This window comes from Sturnus vulgaris, chromosome 5 (assembly GCF_052056855.1).
Source record: "Sturnus vulgaris isolate bStuVul1 chromosome 5, bStuVul1.hap1, whole genome shotgun sequence".
In the NCBI taxonomy this organism is placed as follows: Eukaryota; Metazoa; Chordata; class Aves; order Passeriformes; family Sturnidae; genus Sturnus; species Sturnus vulgaris.
The window spans coordinates 14,967,227-14,973,565 of record NC_142247.1 but is presented as its reverse complement, the minus strand read 5'-3'; positions in this window follow the sequence as shown (position 1 = coordinate 14,973,565).

Below are 6,339 nucleotides of genomic sequence, written 5' to 3'. Positions count from 1 at the left end.
GGGGCCGCTCCTCCCGCCCCGCCCTGCCCGGGGCGCTCCCCGCCCGCCGGCGCCGCCTCACGCTCCTGCCCGGTCCGGTCCGGCCCTGCTCGGCGGGGCTGTGCTGTGCCGAGCCGTGAGGTAGCTGTCGGCGCTGCGGGGTGCAGGCTCATTGCCGCTCTGCATCGCTCCGGGGAAGAGAGTTCCAGCGCAGTCAGAGCGCCTTGGGTGCTCAATGGCCAAGGACCGTAATTATCGGCTGGAAAATGAGCGCCGTGCTGCGTCCTCAAAGCAGGGGCGCGCTGGGCTCGGGAGCGCAGTAAAATGTGCGGAAAGGACACAAAACAGACGCACTCCCAAGTACATTTAGCCAGGACTCTAGTGTGCTGCTGCAGAGCTCTCTCACGTCACGAAGTGAAGATAGTGTCAAATCAAGTGTTATTTTTTTGATTGTTTGTTTTTGTTGTGCATTCAGAACTGTTAAGGTTGCAAGACAGCTTCAAATTAATTTTGAATGAATGTTCTGTTACCCAGATCCATGTTTAAGCTCCAGGTGATTTTTAGAAACAGCATCTCCTGGTGTTAAAAAAAAGCGCAGTGCACATAATGCTCTACATAATAGATTATGTTCTGCTTTGTACATTATGTTCCACATCCAAAAATAAAACCACTTTTTTTACTTTATCACAAGCAGACAATAAGAAGCTGTGCTTCTCAGACTGAATTTAAATAATGTAAAAACCTCACTGCAATGAATAAAAATGTTATTTTTAGTTTGACTCGAATTTCTTGTTTCATGACTGGGAGTATTTCATGGTGTGTGGATCAGCATCCAAAGTGTCCTGACTTCATGTTGGGTCCTGGACTTGTGTGCAGATCATCCCTGTCTATGTTGCAATCCCATACTGAAGTGCCCATGGAAAAGAAAAATGAATAGACCAAAAAATAGCTAAAAAATCAGAGATCCAAAACAAGGGATATGTTGTGGAGCACACCTGCTGACAGTCTAAATATATTTCAGGTATGGAGATGTTTGGGTTATTCCAGGTGTTCTTATCCAACTTGTGACGTGATGAATTTATCAGCTGCAGATCTTGTGTCATTCCTGCTGTTAATTTTGGAAGACAGAAATACTGTATTTAAGGGGTTTTTATTAGAGTTTCCTGGTTAGACAAACTACCAGACTGTGAGTCCTTTGGTAAAGTTCGGAATATCTGAACCTGCAAAAAACCATTTTAGAGGTGTTAGTTAGGAACAAACAAATAAGACATCTTAATTGGACTTCTAATGTTGGTTGAAATTATGATTTACACTACTACATTTGATCACAGGTTAAAAGTACATGTTCATATCTATGCATGCACAAGTTGCTGGTGAATGAAATGACTGATTGGTTTTTGCAAGGAGAATTCACTCTTCTGGATTTCTCCCAGTCCATACAGAAACTGTTAAAGTATTAAGATCTAGTTGGATTCACATACATGCCTAATGGTGAACTAATTTAGTAATTAGTCTAAAGTGAAGCACTGTGACAGTTACCACTTCTGGCCATACTAAATAAAGTTTCCGAAATCAATAAAGCCTAAGCTTTGCTATCCTAATGATCAGATTAAAAAATAACAGCAGATAATAGGTCATGCGCAATTAAATGTTTTATATGCATCTGAGTATTACCCACAGATAATTTAAAAGACGAGGAAATGGATCATGAATTAAAGAGTCATCATCATCATCGTCTCAGAACCACCTCAGGGATTGCCACTAGAATTTGAACAATCTCATCTGGGGCCTTTGAGGAGGTGGGAAAAGGCATCAGCCTCTGCTTTGCTCTTTGCCATAATGAAGGATGATCAGTGAAGCCCTTGGTCCCCCATATGCTGTGTTTCATGCTCAGAGGGCTTTTCCACTTTGGAGCCTTTTCTAATAGTTTGACTTGCTAGATTTATTGTCCACAGTCATTTACAGAATAGACTATGATAATTTTTATTCTTGTATGCATGTTACTAAGCAAATTCTGCAGGCAGTGTAGGAGACTAAATATTATGCAAGCTGATCTATTTATTTTCTGTTGTGTTTTCATTCTTTCCATGAGTAGACTTACTAAATATGTCTTCCTCTTTCTTGTGGTCATCAATAGCTTCTTTGTGAATTACTGTGCCTCAAGGGAGCAACTTCAGACTTGATCCACTCCAGTGAAAATGTTAATGCTTTATGTATTGTACACATTGAAATTATTTAGACAAAATGTTGCTGTCCTTCATCCAGTAAAATTCAGGAGGCTGAGGTGAAGCAGGGCTTGAAACAGAAATGTGATCATGAGAAAAAGAATTCTTGGCACTGCAACATGGTCTTGTAGAAGTGTCCTCATTAGTTTTGTTGGGGACAGCAGAAACCACTACTCATGAAGTAATTGCACACCTTCCAAACCCTCAGCCCACCATGGGAACAAATGGCAGCAGATGAGCTGGTGTCTTCCTTCAGTCCTTCTTTCACACCATGGGGTGTGCTGTCATTTGATGATGACAGCTGGAGCTCCCTTAATAGCAAAAGAAGAGGGGAAAGGGACTGCAGCAGTTCTACATAAGAAGGTAGCCTACAAGTCCCTGTTTCTCATGGATACACAAATGTCTATTTATCTGTATATTGTTCTTTTGGCCTCTGGTGCTGTTAATGATGCAAATTCAGATATAATCCTCATTTTTAACATAAAAGCAGCAGCTGGTTTTCTGAGGGTATTGTGACACACATCTTGTTAGCCAGCAGAATTCTCCATACCTTCCTCCTCAAAGCATTTCATACCATTTTCTATTAGGAGGTTGCTGCTGCATGACAAAGGGGAGGAGGGCTATTTTCCCACCCCTTTGTATTGTATGTGATTATCTCAAAAATATTTAAATGTATTACTTTAGTTAAGAGTGGCAGAACTAGTTTCAATATATTAGTGTTTTTAAACATTAACCTATTTTTGCCAATATCAACATGGCAAAAATATATATTTATATTTTAAAAAATTAATTTATGTAGAATTTGCCTGAGGAATCAAGACTGAGAATGGTGGAGAATTTTCAAATGGACTTTTATTTCAATATCAGCATAAATATTCATGCAGTAATGTTATAAGCAACAACACTAAAATATATGCTATAAAAAAGTGTTAATCAGGATAGTAGTCAAAATCAGAAAAGACCTCAGATTAGTTGAGAAGTGCGGTGTATGTTTTGTTATATAAACCTACGTCCTAGCTATGTCAGTCCAAATGCAATATGTTTGTTTCTTTACTTGTAGTCCTGAAGGCTTTGATCTTTCTGAATCCTCTTGAAGCCACTCTGCAGGCCCTTTTATTGTTTTCTCCCAGTGAAATAATCCAAATGGTAAAAGTCTGTACACTCTAAGCCATTTCTTTTACACTGAAATACCTTAGTTTATAAAATTGCACAGACAAAAGGTGAGAAAAAAATGTTATATTCAAAATGAGATGGCAAATAGCACAAATCTACATATTTTCTTTCAGAGGCCAAAATTTCAGTTTTGTTAACTCTTGTGTAACTGCAGGCTGACATGAAAAGAGACAATTGTATTCCCAACAAAGTACCAACAGCCTGTGCTGGAAAAGAGGGAATATTACCTCATCTTTTGGTTGCAGCTCACAGTTAGATTGGATTAAGTGTAATATAAAACTGCATCCAAAGGGCATCTCCAGGAACTCCTACTGACATAGCTATTGTAGGAAAATAGCTGGCATTATTCATCGCTTGCTCAGAGTTATCTTTTTATAGGTATTCAATTGTTTTGGGATCATACATGTGAGGATTGTGTTCCATCTTTTTTTCCCCTCTGTAAGTGCCTCTCAGTCTGCTGATTCTCTTGGTTCAACTGTTCTCTCTCTGGTTCAGAGCCAGGTTGAAAATTATGGTTAATCAGGATATGATTTGCAAACGGTATGCATATTCTAACCCTCAAGGCAGAAAAGTATTAGAGTAGGTAAGTATAGTGCAAAAGGTGATAATAAATTCAATTGCCTCATTTGAATCCACTTTCATATAAGCTGCTAATCAGAGGGCTCAGTTACCTTCAGAAAAATTATGAAATTGAATTTCCAGCTTAATATCACATCCTATTTTTTGATAGCTTCCCTTTCCCTTGTTTAAAAACCTGTCTCCAAAATTTTATTTTTACCCTTAAGATTGTCACTGATCTATATTTTGCAATACCTTTCTGCAGTTCAACTCCTCTTCTAAATTGATCAAAACGTTCTAAACGTGTTAACTGCATTAAACACATCTTTCTTTCTCTGAATTGGCTATATGCATATACAAATAAATAAATAAAGGAACAGCACCACAAAGATCACTTTAAGATGTTATTTGATATTTCAAAGAATTTAAGCTCAAGGATACCTTTGTTACTTAATTTCTGTTTACTTCTGATACCAGGAGTCGCTCTGAAATAGGATAAAATCTTCATGGCTCACTCGTGCATTGTATGTGCCTTACTCCTTTGAGCACAGGCTGGCACAAGTCTGTTCTCCAGGCTTCCTCTTTGTCAAGTTCAGCTATTTAGAGATAGAGTTTCAGAGAAGAGAAGCCTCCTCTATAATATTCAGGTTTGTTTTTCTTTTAAACTTCCAGATTTCAGGAGTATCTATTATTACCGTGTTATAAATAAGCAGAATTATCTGGAACTGGAAAGCAATGTATCTTATTCAAAGAGCAGACCAACCTCCTGAGCCCGGCCCTGATCCACGTCTCTGCAGCTCTGCGGAGCGATGTTCACGGAGCAGGGGTCAGAGAGGACACGCTCCTGCCTGTGCCCTCTGAGAGATCATTGCTCATTGCTCTAGGGATGGTACAGCAGGTCCCAACCCCTATCCCACACCTGGGGTTGCACCAGAAAGGCTCTTTTGTGTCACCAGGATTTTGAGGAGAGGCTGTCCTGTTTGTACCACTGACATTTTCGGGAGTAGCTGTGTACAGCCGGCAGGTGCAGTTGGATGGGCTGTGCCAGGTACCTTTGCAGAAGTGCTATAGGGAACAGGGATCACACTCATCTGCAGCTTTTATGGGGACCATCCTGCCTGCAGAGACAGCAGAGAGGAATGAAGGATCAGGTTTTCCTGCCAACAATCCCTGAGGGTGTCAGGGACATGAGGCTGCACAGATAGCTAGGGGGTTTGGTCTTGATACTGCAGAATAAATAACCATAGTAAATCCCATGGCAGCTTCTTGCTGCCCTACAAATCAGGGACTCACCCCAGAGGAGAAGCCATCAACTGCTGCTCACACCATAAAACAATTATACGTGCACTGATTACAGTTGTTACAAGACAGAGGTTTAGATTTAAACACCACAAAGGGAAGCAAATAAACAGAATATGAATTGATGAAAGCCATGTGTACTGTTGAGCTGATACCACCAGGCTTACTGTCAGAATACTTGTATGTCATACAGCAAAATTATGGTTTCCCAGGCCATTCTCAAGGGCTGCTTCAGCATTTTTTTCCATGGGTCTGAATAGAGCATCCTTTTGCTATTAGCAGCTTAGTGGCAGAAAGATATTCCTTATTCTCAACTAGGTTATTTCTTTAGGAATTTTAAGGGTATCTCAGAAATTTAAGAATTGCATTTGTAGTAAATAACTTCTGGCATAGAATGTCTCATTCTGAATTAGCTCAAATTCATTTTGAGTTACAGAAAATACACAAAATACTCATAAATCTTTAGCATTTTTCCAACACTTTAAATATGAATTTATTATATAATTAAAAAAAAACTAGAAAAATTCAGAATTAATGGAAGAACAGCTCAATCAATTAAAAGCATCACCAAAAAAATGTAATTTGATTAATTTAAAATACAAGTAACTAAATATGAACTCCTGGTTTGTGCCTGGAATCCATTTGGGATAACTGAAGAGGAGCAAACTAGGAGAACAGTTGGGAGTCTATTAGAAGAAAGATCTCATCCTAATATTAATCTGATACTTTACTGCAAGAGAAAAAACACAGTGCCTATAATTGTAATTTTGTTTTATATGTGTATCTTTATTCCTTTTCTTTTTTTTCAAGTAGAAATATATGATTTTATTATGAACTGAGCACATATATATTAGGAGCAATGGAGAATTTCACAGACAAATAAAAGAAGTTGTATCTGTTTTTCAGGTAGGAGTTATGTCTCTGTCAGACATTTTGCATTTAATTAAAACCAGACATGAAAGAATTAAAAAAAAGGAGGAAAAAAAAAGCAAGACATATCAGAAAATGTAGGGTCTGTCAGCCAGATATAAAATGGCTCTAATGGCTGTTTCTATGGCAACTAAAAATGAATGGCACTGAAGATAAACTCAGTATTTTTTTTTTA